General features: G+C 43.6%; 1 protein-coding gene across 1 annotated transcript in view; it reads right to left on the bottom strand.

Annotated features, from left to right (window-relative positions):
* The window catches only part of LOC144768558 (large neutral amino acids transporter small subunit 4-like), a 460,965-nt gene that overhangs the window by 62,978 nt on the left and 377,064 nt on the right, over positions 1 to 20,923 (bottom strand). The gene's annotated exons all lie outside the window — the stretch shown is intronic.

Raw genomic sequence — 20,923 nt, 5'->3', positions numbered from 1 at the left:
ATAGCTCTATTCTCCCTCCACCAATGACGCGGTTACACGGAGGGCTTAAAAAATATTTTTGTAAACAACTCATGTTTATTTTCCTGTTTGCAAGTAATATTAACTAATTCAGTCTTTCCCTTTAAGAATGAGCCAGAATTACAGGATAAGATAACACTGCGCTTTACAAATAATTTTAAAACGAACAGATATGCAGGAGAATGGCGTCAGACAGCCCCAGCTTCGAAGAGCTACCAACATGGTACCAACAGATACAGGGGCTTTTATGTACAGCTTGGGGGTTAAAGCTCAGCGCCCTTGTTTGCCTCTGTGAGTAGAATATTGTTGGACTTGGGCCTTTTTGCAGGGTCATCCCAGGACTTTTTGCCTTCCTCCTGTATTTTGTCTGACCTGTTGTGGTGGTTTAATGACTCTGGGCACTTTACCACTGCCGATCATTGCTAAAGTGCATATGCTCTCCCTGTAAATTGTCGTTTCCATGATCGACATATTTGATTTACTAGTCAGTCCCTAGCACATTGCACTGTGTGTAGCTGGGGCTGGTAAATCAAATGCTGCTAGTGGGCTTGCAGCACGGGTTGTGCCACCCACATAAGCAGCCTGTAAATGTAACTCGGGCCTGCCATTGCAGGGCCTTTGTGCAGTCTGGGACTGCCATGTTGACTTGGCAAGTGCACACTTGTCAGTCCCTAAACCTTCCCTTTTCTACACATTAGTCACCGTTAAGGTAGGCCCAAGGTACTCTGCAGGGTGCATTGTATGTGAAAGGTAGGACATGCCCTGATTTGTGTGGCATGTCCTGACAGTGAAATACTGCCAATTTTGTTTTTCACTATTGCAAGGCTACCTGCTACCGTAGGACAGAATGGGGAGTTTGTTTATAACATCTTATAAACATAACTACCACTGGGAACAAGTTAGGAAAATAAAGTTTAGTATGCCTGAACTCAGAATGTTAAAATGCATCTTTTAGTGAGGGTGATTTTTACATTCTGTTGGAAAATACCACTTTTAAGAAGTATTTCTTGTATTTTCTTGCCTAACTATCCAGTGTGCCTCTGCTGGGTTTGTGTATTGCAGGTCTGTCTTTTGGATGACAGGGGCTGGAGAGGGGCAGTGGCTCCAAAGAGCCTGATGAGTCAGGGCTCGGCTGAATACACCTGGGCTGCATTTAGAGTAGGGGGGGGGGGAGATTTCCTTTCACCTGAATGGGCCTGGTATGCTTTCAAACATACTGTCTCCACCTACTGCCATGAAGCTGCACCAGTGAGGACAGAACTGGTTTTGGCTTGGTACAGACACTCTCTTTCTTCAGAGAACAACGGATTTTGTGGCATAAATATTGAGGCCCAGACCCCAGAACTTTAGTTCACTTCTGAGAATCAAGAGGAACCTTTGCCAAGGAGAAGAGCCGGAGAATGTGAGGAGGAATACTGCACCTTTGCTGTTTGCTGTCTGGGGTTGGCCATCAGTTGCTACTTGCTGCCAAGGAAAGTAAAAGTAAAAAAATTACTTTGCTGCTTGCTTTGTCACCTGCTTGAAGAAAAGATCTCCAAGGGCTTGAAATTGAGCTTGCCTCCTGTTCTGAAGTATCAGGGACACAAAGCCTTAATTTCTTCCGTCTGTCTGCATTTGGAACTGCTGTTTCAGCTGCCACAGAAGGAAATTGCAACACAGATGCTGGCGAGCGGCACTGTAACCTGCACCGAAGCCACGGGCACTGCTCAACTTGCACCAGAGGCCTGAAGCCTGCTGACGCTGTGCTGCATCGACTCCCAAGCAGGCCGCTACCTGCACCAGAGCCGTGGAAACCGCAACGTCCACGACGCCCCTTCCAGACTCCCACCGCAGCCCCGACTTCACTGACGCCAGTGCTTCATCAACGCAGAGCCGATCCTCGACTTGGTTGACTCCTGAATCCACTGACATCGCACCGTCGTAAGGAACTGCCACCTCTCCACCATCGTGACATCACCTCCCCGACACAGTAAGAACCCGACATCTCACCTCCCCTGCACCGCAGTAAGGAACTGAGGCTTCACCTCCCCTGGGGTCATAAGGAACTGACGCCGCCCAGCGCCAATGAAGTATCACAACCCAACGCCGTGCACCGCCGTTGCTTTCATCAATTCCAAGTTACTCTTCTTTGTGGGTCTGCTTGACTCTGTGCCAGACGCCGCACACCTCACGATCAGCTCGTACTTTGGGATTTTTATCTTTCACAACGTCGTAATATCTCCAGGTGGAGTTCTTTGTTGTTAGAAACTATGAGTGAATAACCTATTTTTAAAGATATCTTGATAACTGTATTGTGGATCTTTGTAGTTCTTTAGTTTTGGTTTAGATAAAGATTATTTTTCTTAACTGGTGTGGTGTCCATTTGTAGTGTTTTCACTGTATTACTGTACGTGTTCACAAATGCCTACACACTGCCTCTGAGATAAGCCTGTCTGCTTGTGTCAAGCTACCAAGGGGGTGAGCAGGGGTTATTTTAGAAGTGTATCCCCCCTTACCCTAAATAGAAGCAAGGGTCCCTTTTTGGACAAAGGTACCGACCTCTACCAACTAGAGACCCTCATTTCTAACAGATATCAATACACTGGTGTCTGCATTGTGCCTGTGTGTATGTTTGCCTTTCTGACCTTATTATTGCTGCTTTATTCAAAGTTTTATTGTCATTTAATTTTAGCAGCCATACAACCTTTTTGATTCCCTCAGCCCCAGGAAAGAAAACTGATAAGGCCCCTTGTCAATTATTTGTCCTTTGGCTAAAATATATTCAGAAGAACCGTTAATGCCCGCAAGGAAATCAGACTTTGGGGAAAATGTAAGATTCCCAGCAAAGCTTCAGAGGTAGCCTTCAAAGCTGCTTTTGGAGTAGTGTTGACGGCTCCATCAAGGCGCATCCTAGCAAAGTTCCCTGCTCTTTCCCTATGCTGACTTTCGGAAACCAGTGACACAAACACAAGCCTCGCAATTCTTGTTATTCTCTTTCAGCATTTTGGGCCAGATGTATCAAAAAAGCATTTCACGGTTCTTAAATAGCGATTTTTACTGAATCGCTATTTGGAAATCGCAAAATGCTATGTATGTAGGATTCGCACAATATTTTGTGATTCCTTAATATTACCTAATATCAATTCGATAGTAGCAAATCGCTATTAGGTAATATGACTACATTCATTCCTATGGGCCAAAAGGCCCATAGATGCGAATGGTTATGCATTCTCTAATTTGCGATTACCTAATTGGTAATTGCAAATTAGCGAATGCAAAGCCAAATGTGCCCGGGGGCCTAAGACCCCCCTAAAACACCCCCAAAATTTAAATTGTGCTCATGTAAAGTGCACAAATGCCCTAGGGGCATGTGTGCACAACATGGCACTTTGAAAAATGCATTTTTGTGCATTTTTCAAAATTCACACATGGTTACATCAGCTTGCACAGTTCACGTTTAGGAAAGGCTTCTTACATGTGCATTAGGGATTCGCAAATTGCAATTCCCTATTTGCATTCGCAATTTAGGTAATCGCAAAACATTAGGATTACATAATTGTGAATCAAAAAGCCCTTCAGACATACGGAAAAGCCGTTTTGCAAACGGGCGAATTTTGGCGATTTGCACAGTTTGCGAATGCAAAATGCTTTCATACATCGGGCCCTTTGCACTGGACCTTCAGACATACGTATGGGCCTCCAGCAACCCTCTTGGTGATGTGCCATTCGACAGTGAGATCACCATCTTCACTAGGGAGAATACATTAGTCTTCAGTTACCCTCAATGTTGAGAGTACCTTCGACACAAAGGACGACATTCTCTCCTTGCTCAAAGTCCTCTCCAAAGAGAATTGTTTCAGCTGTAAGGTGTCTCTTGTAATGGAAGGTCTAATGAAATCAAATTTTAGGGTCTGAAATAATTAATCCTGCACGTCAAAGATCATTGATATCTTAGAAGCACTCATATAAAATAAGAAGGGGACCCCAAAGATGATGCAATATTATGTGACTTCCATTAGGGACACATCATCTAAGCTGCATTCTTCATCTACAGTCTAATTTTCATCAACTGTTTCGAACTTTGGCAATCTTGCTACTTTCCACAGGCTTTAATCAGGAATATAACAAATTGCAAGGTCCCCTCCCGAGATCTAGTCTTCACTGATATATGTGACTTGTTCTGCCAAAGACACTTCTGCTGTTGTCTGGAATCGAATCGAACTAGTAACTTCTAATGGAGATGCTTGCATTATGTGCAACAGCACAGGACAGGCTTTGCACACTCCTGCCATCTAGTGTTCGGCCTGGAAGCTGCAAGTTATTTTTCTTCGAAGTAAATCAGTCTTACAGTGACTTGTGATATAGAAATCTCTACCAAAACCCACACTTTAACAGGACATATGCTCCACCATAGACTGTTTTTTTCTGCCATCTCAAAGAACTCTGAGACTTTCGCTCTATAAAACCAATTTTTTTGATATCAAGACACCAGAATCACTACCCTTAAGTTGACCGTCGATGCCGTTGACTCGCTGGTGGCCGACGCAGGGGTGGTGGGGGATGCGGGTGTCGCACGGAGGCGAGGGGGGATCGGAAATAAAAAAACGTACCTCGAGGCTGGTTCTCACGTCTTCTCTGTTCCTGCTCTCCTGCTCCCGACAGAAACAGGAAGCAGACAGCCAGGATCCCTCCTCTAATTGTAAAGACCTATCCAGTCACCAATGCTGACAATATCACAAAGATCACTCCCATGCCTTTAGTATCTTTTGACTGGGGGGGGTAGTTGGAAAGAAGGATGTGGTCGTGTCCCCAACCATCCCTGTAGTTTGTCTGCTTGGAAATGATTTGGAGACTTCCCCTTGGGATGAAGTTGAACTGAGGACCCATGCAAGCATGTGAGGTCTCTTAGAATGGGGTTTTGTGACAACCAGAGTGCAGAGCACAAAGTGAAAAAAAGGTGGTGGATCCTGGAAGAATGGACAAGCTCTCCAAGTGAAAATTCAAGAAGACTGGTGGACCAGCATCTAAACAGATTCCAAGTCAGAACCCCTTTTCTCAGGAAGAGGACTTCTTATCCTCAGAGGGATCCGAGCCTGAGGAGTTTGGGCCTTACATGGCAGAGCTATAGCGCCCACGTTGACCCTCTAGCGTGGATCTGTGCCAGGGACAATAAGTCTGTCCCACTCTTGAGATCCTGAGACAGGAGGGTGCTGCACAGGAAAAGGGTGATATCTGTGGCACCCACAGGGTCTATTGGGAGGACGGACTCATACACTGAAGCCAGAGACCACAAGTCTGGTGCAACCAGGAGGGTGGTACTACCTCAGAGGTTTAGAGAGTTGCTTCTCACTTTGGCCCATGATATTCCCCTAGCTGGGCACCGTGGTCAGGATAACACTTGGAGTAGATTAGTCAATCACTCCTACTGGCCTGGGATGACTCAGAAGGTGAGGCACTTTTGTCAGTCCTGGGTCTCCTGCCAAGCCAGTGCTAAGGCAGGAGGCCACCTAAAGGCCCCCTTAATTCTACTTCCAGTGGTTAGGGTATTCTTTGAGAGGGTAGGGGTCGACATTGTTGGACCCTGGACCCTCAAACAGCCGCAAGGGATCAGATATATTCTGGTGGTAGTGGATCATGCCACCAGGTATCCTGAAGCTATTCCACTTAGGATCACTGCTGCTCCAGATGTGGCCAAGGCCCTCCCTGGGATCTTCACCAAGGTTGGTTTTCCTAAAGAGGTAGGTACTTAAAACACACGTGGGAGGAGTGTGGAGTGACTTATGCATCTGCTATTTGTAAAGTGCGAACTAAACACCCCTAGGGGTCTCAAGGCACTGGGGGCCATTTGGGGAGCTTAAGTAAGCTATTGCCCAGAGTCACACTGTGCTGAGCTGAAGCTGGATATCGAACCGTGAGCCCCATGCTCTGAAGCCAGCTGCTCTGTCTGCTGCACCACACTTCTCCCTCTCCCTTATATTTTCACTACCTCCTACCACCCACAAACCAATTGCCTGGTTGAAAGGCTTAACCAGACATTGAAAGGCATGATTGGTGGACTCCCTGAAAAACTCGGAAAGAGATGGAATGTGTCACTTCCAAGCCTACTTTTCGCCTACAGGGAAGTGCTACAAAAGGGAGTGGGGTTCCTAACATTCAAACTTGTTGTGGCATCCTCTTTGGGTAGGGTGACCAGAATGTTCAAGCCAAAAAACGGGACATTTCACAAAAATAGAAGAAGGACTACAATTTTACTTCAAGCTATGACAGCGCTCCTCAGCAGAGAATTACAGAACAGGCAGTAAGAACATATAAAAAATCCAATTTTTAAACCCAGCAGCTTGCCTGTTAATTAAATTGATTTCTTGAAACAACTGCTAACTATCCCTGCTTTGTAAAACATAAAAAACACCTCCCACGCTTTTCAGTCGACCCTCTTTAAAAACCGGGACATGAGCTACATTTCTTGAAATTTGCTGGGACAGCTGGTTAAAAACTGGGACCGTCCTGGCAAAACGGGGACGCCTGGTCACCCTATCTTTGGGGTGGTCCTCTGAGTCTTGTAAAGGAAGGAAGGGAAGAGCCCCTCAAAGGGCCAAAACAAGACATAGTAGACTATGTGTTTGGCCTTCGTTCGTGGGTGGCTGAGTACATGGAAAAAGCAAGCCAAAACCTTCAGGCCAGCCAGGAGCTTCAAAAGTAGTGATATGTCCAGAAGCCTGCCATGGTTGAGTTGAGACCAGGGCAGAAGGTACGGGTACTGGACTCTGTGGCCCCTAGGATCCTCCAGGATAAGTGGAGTGGGCTCAACCCTGTCCTTGAAAGAAAAGGGTAGGTCACCTATCTGGTGGACCTTGGTAGTTGCAAATATCCCAAAAGGGTGATACATGTCACCCACCTGAAGCCCTATTATGACAGAGCTGATGTGACAATGCTTATGGTCACAGATGAGAGACAGGAATCTAAAAGAAGCGTACCATATACAGAACCAACTTCTTACAGTAAGGGAACCCTTCCAGTACAAAACCTTTGCTCGACTCACGTACCGTGTGACACAAAGGTGTGTGTGTGTGGCACATACTTGTAGATATGGCACGGTCTTGCTCCCTCCCTGTTATGCAACACAGCACAAATATACTGACTGCTGCACTGAATTCTGTGATATGTTAGATTGTCCTTTAAGTGACCCGAACAATCTCCACAGGTCTCCTTTCCACTGCTTCTAGCTCCCTCATTCCCTTTTTCTCATAAAATATAATTTAGCAAGATAGGTCAGCGTGACTGTTGAGAAATCTGAAACTCAGCCACATCCCCCCACACAATTTTACTAACCAAGCTACACCCCTGCAAAGAAACTGACTCAGATGGTGAAAGGGCTAGAAACTTGCGATTCTCCAGGAACCCAAATGAAGAGGAGGCCTAAATGTAACTCATCCAATGACTTCAACTTTAGAGAACATTCTTCTCCATGGCCCTTAATGGAAGCCACACCCAGGACTTCACCTCAGGTTTGTTAACCAAAGCACTCAGGATATTCCTGGCCCTTGACAATGATCCGGGGAGGGGGACGGGAAAAGGCAGGACTGGTTACAGTGATGGGTTTATGAGATCATTTAAGGGGTGCTTTTCTGTAGCTCTTAATCCATTCGAAATGTGACTTATAAAAGAATAATGGCATCAAACAAAAACAGAAATTACTAATAATCCTACTCCCTATAAATGGAGTGCCACAGACCCCAATGCAACTCCACCTGCTGCACTAATGTTAGCTGCAGCCCTGAAAAGGAAGATATCACCGCTTCTTTTTTTCCCCACCGTGCATGACCATCACTTTAATATTGAAACAAGCTCAGACCCTTTCTGAAACAAATGAGCTCCTGCAGGATGGCCCCCTTTTTGCATCATGGGTGCCATCTGCCCTAATGCTAGCAAGGTAAATTATCCACCATACCACCTTTTTAAAATAAAAAATTCACAACTGTGATGCAGTGGGCCCGTCAGATCCTTGGGACCCAGTGCCACATCACATGCTTCACTAATGGTAGCTACAGTCTTGCGAAGCAGGCTGTCTCATCTGTCCTTTTATTACAAGGGTGCCCATTTCACATTCCCTCTTCCTCCCACCTCTCTGCAAGGTGTCACCTCTGCTTCATAAGTCCCTTCTCTTGGGCCATTGCTCTGAAGACCAAAGCAATGCTGGCACAGCAAATATGCCCTGGGCTTTTCATACAAGCAAGGAAGGTAGAATAAAACAGCCATAATTCAGTTGAAGGTGCGGTAAGGTGTCCCGGTGCTATGAAGCATAGAGATGGCTAGAGACCTAGAGAAACATGTCTTCTCATCAGGGTGCCTGATACCTGTAAGAAATGTAAATATGTTCAATTGGTGTAGCCAAAAATAAAAATGGCTGCTTTTCTAGTCAACATGTGCTTTAATTATTGCGTTTACTTGGGTGAACACATTTTTTGGGGAGTTAATATATATGTGCCCACTAAAAGGAGTGTGCCCTTTTGATGGATGCATATAAAAATATTTGCACTATAGTCTGATTGCTTATTACAAATGTATATTTTGAAGCACGTGTTTTATCTTAAAAATATGTTGTTGCAGCCTGTTTTATACAGTGTAAAACAATTTCAAAACAATGACATCCACCGTGCTTTTCAGCATCTTCTTTGACACCATCTCCAAACTCACTGATCATGGCTCGAGCCACTCACTACTACAGTTCCACACTTTTTCATGCACTTTAACTGCTGCATACAACTAAAGACAGCTTGGAAAGGCACCAGTCATGCTTTCAGGTTATCTTCATTTACAAGTAATTGCAGACTCATTTGCGCCCCCTTAGGAACACATCCACAGACCCCCGGGGGTGCGTTCCCCAGTTTGGACACCTCTGACCATTTTTTTCCTTGATTTATTGTGTCATAATAAAAATTTCTGTTGTGCTATATACATGTGTATTTACTCCCTCTTTCTTTAGTTTTTTATAATAACTTATTGTTTGACAGAAGTCTATTAATTAATTAACAATTGATAATTTGATTTTGAAATGTCTTAAATTTTATTGGTGACCACATAGAATGCTGATGAGTCTATACATTATGTAATCTTGGTTCCTACCCAGTTGGTCTGTCTGTTAGCTAATTGTTTTCACAAAGTGTTTATCCCTGTCGCCTGGTTTCCTTATTCCAAAATAGGGGGTCCTTGTTTTTTTGCACCAATATTCCCACAGCTTGTCTGTGTAGGGCTGTTCGATTTCCATTAAGGATATATATCTAGTTGCCATTATTGTAAGATAGGTTCTGGAGCAGTTGATAATATTCCTGAGTATCTGATTTGGTCTCTTAGTCTATTCTACCTCACCTTACCTCTTATCTCACCTCAGTGGTAGGTATGGCCAATTTAAAAACTTTTGGCTTCACGGATGATGAATTCGCTACCCTAGTTGGCATAACAGCTCCTACTAATAACACCAACCATAATTTTAGAGGGAATGATGATAGTAGAAAACTGATTGATCTTAAAAAGAGGTTGATTCGTATGGAGGCCCATGGGGAGTTTATGCTATCTTATTTGAAGACAGGCATAATCCCCAACGGACTAAGGGTCCGCATTACCCCTGGTCTATTTGTACATCATAGACCTTTCCTGGAGAAATGGAGCCTCATAGCGAATAGATGTTCTCGCGATTTTATGATTCTAATCGTTGAGACCTCTAAACTACTAGCCTTAGACATCAAATCTGAAATAGAAGATTTGGAAGAGAAGTTAAAAATAGGTGAGGGAGTAGAGGAGGCTATGAAGAAGATAACAGAATGCAATAAAGATCTGGAGTCTTTTATCTCCTACCTAAATAAACGAAAAACCGACAAACTTAATAAAGATAAAAGGTATTATTCTGAAGAAACAACATATCCGTATCTAGGTAAAGATTTCTACCAACAAAATCACTACAGGGATGAATCCAGGAACATTCAGCAACGTGTGAATAATTTCACGGATACGTCAGATTCCGAAGGTGAAAGCACTAACGGGAACCAATATGAGTCTGATGGTGGTTTTAATTCCTACACTGGTTCCCGCCCTTACCAGCGCCCTTTTTTATCCAACAGGGGGCCTCGACGTGGTCGCCCCAGAGTGAGATTCCAAGGTCAGGGTCAAAACAGGGGAAACTATCAGAACCATCAACAACAGATACAACACCATCAATACCCCCACCAACAGCAACACCAACCACTTCCGCAGCAGGAACCTCATTTCATCAGGGAGACCCGGAACAGGCAGTACTGGGGTCAGGGAATGTAATACCAATCTTTAATTTGTCTAGTGTAGAACTTGATATACATAGTGAAACCTTGCTGTCCAAGGGTCTCTCCTTTGTACCACAGACCCATGCAAACATATTTGATTTATATAGGGATATTATTTCCTTTTTTAGAAAAATTAGGTTAAGGAAATTCTTCCAAGATAGGGAAACTGTTGAAGATGATTACATTAGACATAGAGAAATCACACTACCGTCCACTTTTAGTCCAGGCTTGGAACAATTAGGTCCGGAGGTGGCTACATTTGAACTGGTAGTCCTCCAGAAATTGGAGAAATCCCTAACATTTGTTCCTAAACCCGTCTATAACTTAAGTAGGGAAGAATCTGTGGCCTTGAAAAGAATAATGGAAAACAAGGAATTGACCATAAAAGCGTGCGACAAAGGGGGTGGCATTGTCGTATTGGATTCCTGCAAATATGAATGCAATATGCTTACAATGCTGAATGATAGTTCCACCTATCAAAAAATTCAGACTAATCCCCTAAAAGATATTGTCAAGAAAATTCAACTTCTAACAAAGGAAGCACGGAATAAGGGTGACATCACCAATCAGGAATATGAATTTTTAAACACCAACAGCAATAAAACAGCCTGTATCTATGGCCTCCCTAAGATACACAAGAGCGCCTCCAATCCGCCATATAGACCAATCGTATCCACGATTGGAACACCAACCGAGGCCTTGTCCAAATTTACAGATCATTTTTTAAGACCACATATCTCTAAGATTAAATCATATGTCAAGGATACGGGACACATGATTAACATTGTTGAAGATCTAAAGTTTACCCCCTATAGAGACATCTTGGTCACTATGGACATCACGTCCTTGTATAGTAACATCCCTATTGATGGAGCTATAAGGGCAACAGATCAGTTCATAGATAAATACAACATAGAGTGTCCAAAGAGCTTTCTAATTGACTGTCTATACATCATTCTAACAGAGAATATCATTGAGTTCGGCGATTCCATCTATCGCCAACTAAGAGGAGTCAGTATGGGTGCCTCAGTTGCCCCATCAATAGTGAATATTTACATGTCCGCTTTTGAAGATCAATTTATTGACAATGAGGTGGCCCCCTTTTTTGAATCCATTTCCCATTGGTCCAGATATATAGATGATATCTTTTTTATCTGGACCAATGGGAAAGATTCTCTTCTAGAGTTTCTAGAATGGATTAACCTGACAGATGAAAACTTACATTTTACAGCTCAGTATAGTACCAGTCAGGTAGAATTTTTGGACCTATTAATACGTGAAAACAACCACAAATTGGAGGTGGATCTCTTTGTGAAAGGCACAGCTCGTAACACGCTGTTACATTTCACGAGCTTTCATCCCAAAAACCAGCGGGAGAGTATACCTTTCTCACAGTTTTTGCGGGTCCGCAGAAACTGTACTAATCTTGCAGACTATGACAAACAGGCCCAAATTATGAGTAAGAAATTCCTCGAACGAGGATATCCCCATAGACTCATAAGATCCTCTTATAAAAGAGCCCGGTTTTTTGACCGGGATGCTCTGCTAACACCCAAAGAAACTAAGTCTAAAGATCAACTGGTATGTGTCACTACTCATTCCACCCTGAATGAACGTGTCCGTCAAGTAATTAATGCGAGTTGGCACTTGCTGAATTGCAATCCAACGTCTAATAAAAAATTACCAAAACCCTTGTTCGCATTTAAGAGAAATAAGAACCTTAAAGATAAGATAGTACATTCCAGATTTAATTCCAATTCTTGTAAAAATGGTTTTACACAAAGATCATTGTTGAATAATTTACCCGTTCGTGGAACAGTTAAATGCTCCTCGTGCAAATCATGCAATAACATTATTGAGGGTGAAGAATTCACACATAATGGACATACAGTGAAGGCAAATGATTTCTGGAACTGCAAGACTGCAAATGTAGTCTATTTCATAAAATGTAAATGCGGACTTGGCTATGTCGGCGAAACCTGCAGATCCATTCAGGTACGCATAACAGAACATAGGTCCGCTATCAGGACCCATAAAGTGGTAGCACCATTAGTTAAACACTTCATTGAGAAAAACCATAAACCTGAGGACTTCCAATGGCGCATCCTCGAAAAAATACGAACGCCAGACAGCCAAGGGGGATGCGCCATTAGGAAAAAAGAGAAGTCTTCTGGATTTTTGTTTTTAACACACATAGGATTGGGCTAAATTGCGATATCCCATGGGAAAACGCAATTTTATGATGACGTCAGCTCCTAATAAGTATGCGGATAAACAGAGATCAATATGAGCCACTGTGTCATATATTTGTCTCTATCTGATTACCATCAATGGCACTTAGCCATACATCCTCCCATGTAGAGAAGGATGTTATTGTGGAGTTTATAATAGTCTAGAAGTGTGTATTTTTGAAGTGAAGATTGGATGATATCTATATGCACAAGGTGCTTAGCTTTGTTTTATAAATCATCGTAAACACAGGCATAATTCTCAATGCATTTTGAATGACTGAATGCAATGCCCCTTGAGACATCAGATTATCCTACGTATAAATTCCAAAGATATACATAAATAAGATATGTCTGCAAATATCTGTATAGATAAAATAAAATATATCAACAAATATGTGCGTGATGACTATAAAATAGATACATACGATCGTTTTACATATATATGAATTGCGGTGCTCTAACTATAAAGGACCCGCTACAAATGCGTTATGTGGTGTATACACCTTTAAATAATCATCGTATTAGTGTCCTTCCACGTAACGGTTTGACCTCACTGGGTCACAGGTGTAAGGTATCTGCCTTACTGGGCTGTAATCAGTTAAAAAGCAGGATCCCGCGGCCATTCGCGGTGATACGCATTCTAACGGTCGGGAGACGCCAAGGGCTACATCCAGCCTGTCCGTGACCCGTTTTTCGACTTATCTCGTCGGAGTTATACAAAAGGTAAGACGTGCCCCTTTAGAACGCCGTCTTTTGGCTGTTAAGCAGTAATTTAGATAAAATCGAGTATCCACCTTTCGAACAGTGGGATGAACCTTAAAACTATATATAACCTTTCCTTAGGAAATACCGGTTTCCAGAAATACGCTGGAAGAATCGGGCCCCAAGAGTGAGAAGTATTTTCTTTCTGCACTCCGAAAAAACAAAACATCGAGAAAACGAGCCTTGTACTCTAACCAAAGTAAGTAGAAGAGACTTTCAAGTAACCAGTTTTAGAACGCCGTCCTTTTTGCTGCTAAGTAGTAACTTAGAGAAATTCGAGTATCCACCTTTCTAACAGTGGGATGCCCATTCAAAACTAAAATACAATCTCTTCCTCAGGAAATACCAGTTTCCAGAAATACGCTGAAAAAACGGGCTCCGAGAGTGTGAATTATTTTCTCTCTGCACTTTGAAAAAACGAAACATTGAGAAAACGAGCCTTTTACTTTAACCAAAGTAAGTAGAAGGGATTTTCAAGTAACTAGCTTTAGTGCAGTAATGATCATTCATATTGGATGCTAATACATGCAGTTAACTCCGGTTTTTCTGCTGATAGTTGTGGAAATGCCGGCTCCCAGAATACGCTGAAATAACCGGGTTCTAAGAGTGTGAATTATCTTCATTCTGCACTCAGAAAAAACAGAACAGTGAGAAAACGAGTCTTTTACTCTAACTAAAGTAAGTAGAAGGGATATTTGAGTAACCAGCTTTGATGCAGTAATGATTAATCATATTAGATGTTAATGCATGTAGTTATTCCGGGGTCCTTTTGCTGATAGTTTTGGTATCGTGTACCATGGGATAGAGTGTAAAACAGCTTTCCAAGTGGAGAAGTAAATAATAGACCAATATATAAGACGCCATTATATGGGGTGCTTGCATCATTGCAAAGTTGAAGGGTCATTTTTTGAAGCCAAAATATGAAGGGTGCTAATACACAAAGATATCTTGCCCCTTTTGGCCGCTATTTACTGCTGATGGTGAATATGTACTTGTAACTATGAGAATACAATAGAGGCTATAACATGGCCCCCCCTCCCTCTCTTTTTTGAAAATTACAGACATACATTGACACCTCTTGTCTAAACAGAAGTGGAGTGCCTTATTGGTACATGAAATATTCTGACCTTGGGAAGTCGTTTTCCTTTCTCTTTTAAAGTAAGTAGACCCCAAAGGACGACTTATCACCTGCATTGCATAATAAATGATACCTCAGTAAGGGATAGCCCTGTGTTTCTTTAAATATTAAAATGACTTTGGTCTTTACTAGGTTGTATCTCCAAACACTAGCGGGGCAGCCCTTCTCCCCTCTATTGTCATATTCGAAATCTGTGATTTAACTGCTCTAGATACCCATCATGAACTGAGAAATTTCTCTCCGTTGTAAATAATTATGTGATGTAAGATGAATAAGACAGCTGGTGTAATATAGGAATATGTTGATTAAATGAGATTTGTGGTTCACGGCTCAAGATAGATGCTTATGATGTAAATAGAAATGTATGTAACAATGTTTGAATTATGAGGGAATGTGTATATATGTTTTTTTGTATAATGATAATGAGATGTTTTTAGAATGGACAGAAGGTAAATGTAAATATGTCTTTCTTTCTTCTTTTCTTTCAAAGATTATTACAGTATAACCTTGTGGCTCCTGAAGAAGGCGTTTGTGGAAACGCCGAAACGCGCGTCGAACAGAAATTAGTTTTCTGGCCACGTTTTATGTTCTTGTGAATATAGGTTTTTCTCTATACTTTAGGATTTAGAAGGAACTTTAGTTATTCACAGTTGAAAGTCTTTTTTATTTGGCTATCTGTAATTTTTAATTATAAATTGATACAAGAAGGTTTTATGAATTGTGGTTCTTGTTCCATTTTTTTCCTTGATTTATTGTGTCATAATAAAAATTTCTGTTGTGCTATATACATGTGTATTTACTCCCTCTTTCTTTAGTTTTTTATAATAACTTATTGTTTGACAGAAGTCTATTAATTAATTAACAATTGATAATTTGATTTTGAAATGTCTTAAATTTGATTGGTGACCACATAGAATGCTGATGAGTCTATACATTATGTAATCTTGGTTCCTACCCAGCTGGTCTGTCTGTTAGCTAATTGTTTTCACAAAGTGGACACCTCTGACCTACACATTATCCATCTCTAGTGCAGTATGCTCATACACATTCAGTTCAAGGTCCCACTGCAGTTTAAAACACCTCTCTGAAGACCCAGTAGCCATAGATAATGGAGATGTCCCAACTAGAATGGCCTTATCTCTCCAGGCCATCCCTACCATGTGGGAGAAAAAAAGGAGGACTTCCTCCTGGACATAATGTCAGAGCAGAGCAGTCTGTCCAGTTTGTGTCAATATTAAAGAACGGGTTAGAATTCTCTACAGAAAACGTCAAAGACCCCTTTCTAAGCCAAAGTTGTGTCACCTAGTACTGAGAAGTATAAAGAGGTAATACCTAACCAGATTCACTTTTAGTGCATACGGCACACAAAATGATTGTCATGATGGGTACAGAAGATACCCATTCCACCTGACAAAGACAGCAAGCGATTCAGCACTGCTGGCAGGTGGGAAGCTATGCAGACTGCTATGCAGTGGTGCCTAGCCAGCTTGGTTGGCTTGCTGGCAAGGTATGATTAAACACTGGAAAGACATGGAGGAGATAGTTAAGCACCTTCCTAATGCTTACAAAAATCATGGAAAGGAGCCTGTTGAAAAAGAGAACATCATTGAATTGAAAACATTAGGTGCTCCCCATACACAGCTGACACGGCCTCCAGAGAAACCAACACCCGCATTGTCCTCCTACTCTAAGCCTTGTTATGAGTATTAGAATTCCGTATAAAAAACAAAGGGACAGGGGTGGTTCCTCAACTAAGGCAGAGGAGAGTCGCTCCACTGCCCTTGAGCAGGAAAACTAAAATGATAATGAGAATTAATATATTTTATTTTTTACATGTTCGGGCTGGGTTAGGGTGAGGCGGGGCTTGAGGCACAGGGAAAGGAGTGGTTTGCAAACTCTAAGTGAGCTTGACTGCTTGGCCGGCCGTTCTGTCTCAGCCAAACAGTTATGCTCTCTTTGCATGTTCCCCAGCAGACTGCATTACACAGCCTGGTGGGGAACATGCCCAGGCCCCTAGTCACCATCTGAGTGATGATACACTACGCTCAGGCCAATCACACTGCTGCACAGCAGCGTTGTGATTGGCTTAGGGAAGCCAATCACAACGCTGCCTCGCAGCATTGTGATTGGCCATGGGGAGCCTGGGTGCTTCCTGGTTTAGTATTGTCACCTTGCCCCGCCACCTCCACCCTCATTCCCTGCCAGCCGCGACTGCAAAGGGGGAGTGAGAGAATGTACTGGGTCTGTCCTTCAGATTAGATTCGCCACCAAAAATCTGAATCCAGCTATAACAAAGTTTTCTTGTAAAACCCTCAGCCACCAGGGTTAGCCCTTGGTCTAATGCTTCAACATCGGGTCCATCCCGTTTCACTATGGAGCGGGCGTGCTGCAACCTACAGGTTACGTCGAAGCACTTGAAAGATTATACAATGAGAAGAAGATAATATAAAGAAAATAGGAATGGGGAATTTCTGCTGTGCTGGAGTGTAGTTTTAAAAATACCTGACTAGTAGGTTTTTTCTATTTATTATGACCTCTAGTTACTAGTTGGTATGGTTAGATAAGGAGATTTAGGAAAGAAGGGTTTTATGTACCTGATTCCTAAAAGGTCGACATGTTTCTAGCCATAACCCTATTGGCTATTCATCTGGACCTAGGGAAATACATTCTATTAAAATATTAACTCCCTGGTACCAATCCTGATATATCACACTGGACATATATTTAATGCATGCTATTAAAAGCTGTATATACTTATACCACCTATCTGGCGATCATTCACTGTGTTTTCTGTGGCGGTACAAAAGGAGTTAGACTTTGCAGCCTTGGTGCTGTATATGTGTTGCACCAGTTTGGTCTTAGTTAACTAACCTCACTCGCCTATGTCGTTCGTATGGTACTATACAACTGCCAGACACCCACAGAACGACTAGCACCCCTGGACGAGCATCTGGGGCTACACAAACCCCCGTAAATAGCCCACCTGACCCCATCACGGGCACTGGAGGCTCGGCGCAGAAGGGCCACCATATCGGCTCTGCCCCCCCCCTCTGTCTCTTCTCCTCCTTCCTTCCTTCTGTCTCACTCTTCTCTTTCCTTTTCTTCGAGGGTCATACAGCGGCTTCCGAAATAGGAAGCGCCAACCGGCCGTTTGTAGATCAGAACTACCTCCGACCAGCCATGCCTGTCGACACGCCTTATGTAACCACTATGGCGCTTGTAATCACCTGTATTGCCCTCATGCATCACCACTGTACTGTATATAAAAAGAACTTTTAATAAAATACTTTGGACAACAAGCATTTACAATGCAACGGTTTCGCCTTTACAAAAGTTAGAGCTATTGGCATTGTAAATGACAATATTTTTATTTATGTGTTGGTTTTGAAAACAGATAAATAAATGGCAGTGTTATTTACAATACCAATAGCATAATCTCTCGCAAATGCTAAACACACACACCCACAGAGAGCCTCCCCACAGAGCCTCCCCCACACAGAGCCTCCCACACACACCCACACAGCCCGGGCGCGAAGCTTGACAAACTGGAAGCCCACGGCATGGGGGTCTCTCCTGAGCCCACTCCCCAGAGTGACCCACTCTTTGGGGGAATTGTCACTTCCCCTGATCCCATTAACACTGTTGGACTACTCCAAGCACCCTGGCGCCTTATTACCTTACGATTGGAGGGCTGGCAGGAGTGAGTGATTGTGTGTGTGAGTGAGTGAGAGAGAGAGTGAGTGTGTGTGTGAGTGAGTGTGTGAGTGAGTGTGTGTGTGAGTGAGTATGCGAGTGAATGAGTGAGTGAGAGTGTGTGTGAGTGAGTGAGTACTTTGCACCATAGCACAACTCCAAATGAAATCACTAAAATAATGCGTTTTCTGCTTTTACACCCCGCCATTCCCTTAAACAACACCCTGCAGCTTTATAGATAGGCCGGTGCAGCATAGTTTTCATTGAATCCGTTAATAGCATGAAAACGGCGATCACGCTAAGAAAGCTTTTCTAAGCCTTACTAGCGATAGAAGGCACTATCAGATAATCATAACACACTGCAGCTACCTACAGCTCCTCCAGCCTGAACGGAGTGATATCTCCCGTATGTTTTACATAGTTCTTCATACAGCCTGCCAGATTTCTAAGCACTGTCGGCTTTTGTCAATAAGAAAAGAGGGGAAAGGAGTGATTTGACCAGGATCACCGCATGAAAGTACTTAGTCACACATGCAGAGCTCTCTGACATCTTTGTTGATCACAGTGCTCTCCGAAAAGGAGCCTCGCACCCAGCGCTTAATTTGCATATTACCGCGCTGCCAGTAAAGCAGTCTAGCCTGTCCACAGGGCTGGGAACTCTTTATTATGGTTACCCAGCAAAGTCAACATTGTTTTAGCCAAAATCCAATTGAACTCCCTTTGGTAGCCGCGCCGGCCGCTCTCAGCCACGTGTGGACATCCGGCTCGTCGGAGTCTGTGAGGGGTGGGTCTAATTTTGCCTGGTGTATTTACAATAATCAAAACAAATCTCTACCCCTTGCATACGCTACATGGCATCTGGTACGGAGAGCGTACAAGGCGACCAGATCTATGCAATATGTATGAAAACAACGTAAGATGGAGGGAGCACCATCTCAGCAGGATCGGACAGGGTGCCGTGTCGAAGCAGCACGACAACTCCATGCACCAGCCTTTAATGCACCACTTGAGGCACAGAAGCGCCAAGCACCCCCAGCGAGCGCCGGGAAGCTGGTGCGCTTCTCTGCACTTGGGACGGCAGGCCAGGGGTGCGCAACTCACTTGGAGATCCCTCGGCGGGGTCGGGTCATCGATGACTCGGTCTCCTCTCCCCGCAATCTTCTTTGGACGAGGCTCCGGCAGCTTCTGAGAAACGACCCGGGTGACGAGGACCAATCAGGTCGCGGCTCTCTCGGCGAGCCCCCAGTGACGTCAGCGGGTCTTCCCGACGGCAGCCAACCACAGCGCATCCTCGCTATGACGCGTCGCCGGGAGAACCAATCACAGCGCACTGGGTGGTTCAACTAAAAACCCATGGCGGTTTCACGAAAAACAACGAAAGCCTACAGCATCCATCGTACGTGCCAAGGAAAACGTTACAGCGGGAAATCGAGTGAATTTTTTTTTTTATAATTGAAAAGAAGCAATGATTAGCAAACGTTCGTAGGAAAATGCAGCACCTCTTTGGACAGCACTAGTGTTAATGGATTAGCAGGAAGCAGGAAGGCGAGGCGATTCGGGGGCGTGTTTGGCCAGAATGACGTGCAACAAAGTCGATCCCACATAAGATAACCACGCCCAGCGAAAAAATCGCGGGAACGCCCCCGAATCTGGTCCGGCCTTGACGGCAAAATGCTGTGACGAAAAAAGGGGCGGGTGACGGAAAAAGGGGGCGGGACTTAAAAAAAGGCACGGGAACGCCCCCGATTCGCGTCCGGACGGGGGAAAGAGTGACGGACAACAATGTCTGCCAATGGCTAGCCTCCATTTATGGAGCTAGCCAATGGTAGACTAAGGCGGGACATTGCCACATAGTGTAGATCAACAGATTTCGCCTGCGCGAACGCTGCTGCGCAGCGGACGCCAGGCGAAACCTAAAAAAAAAGAACGACTAGCATATACAGCAATACATCTAGGCAGAGTACCATATTGGTATCTCCCGATAATTAACTGTAATCACTAGTGGATGACTACTAAATAAGCTATTCATAGCATCACAAAAATGCTTGCTTACCACCCCCCCAAAAAAAGTTCCTTTAATACCAAGAATCTATTCTCTATGCACACAGAAGGGAAAGAAACGTAAATACATATTTTTTTTAATGAATTCTACAGTCAGACATCTCTCCATGTGTCATTAAATGCGGCGAGGCATTTAGGGTCGGACGTATTGAGTCCCCTAATGGAACAGAGTAGCATCCCAGCAAAAGCCATTGGGGCACTCCAGCCCCTTCAGATTTGACAAATGTAGCTATTCGCATTAAGTACCGCAGAGATGAGAGAACAAGTATTGACCCCAGAAGATATGTGGCCTGTTGATTTCAGCGGAAGTCTGTATAGACGTTTGTTGTATAGCTATCAAGAGACGAGAAGCATATGGTTCAAAATGAATGGCTAATTATTTCCAGTTGGGTGATTAGTGTTGCGCCAGACATGTTACATGTCAGTTCTTGGGTACTGCGATGGAATGTCCAGAAGGCAATCTCCATATCTAAGACTGACGGGACAACAAACTGATGAACAGCAGATCACAGACCTTCCCTTTTCAAGTAGCAGCTCATTGACAGGAACCATCTGAGTTGAAAGTAAACACTGTGATGCTGACACAGTTGGCCTTGAGAAGAGGAATGAGTTTCAGAGTCCTCACTCCAAGTCATCTGAAAAACCTACCCAGCAGCAAAGAGTTCAACCTTCATAATGGTAACATCACAGCAGAAGGCAGAGGAGGTAAACAGTTTTCAGAAAAGCCA

The sequence above is a fragment of the Lissotriton helveticus genome, chromosome 7 (assembly GCF_964261635.1).
Source record: "Lissotriton helveticus chromosome 7, aLisHel1.1, whole genome shotgun sequence".
In the NCBI taxonomy this organism is placed as follows: domain Eukaryota; kingdom Metazoa; phylum Chordata; class Amphibia; order Caudata; family Salamandridae; genus Lissotriton; species Lissotriton helveticus.
Note: the sequence above shows the minus strand (reverse complement) of the source record. Positions and strands in the feature narration are given on the sequence as shown.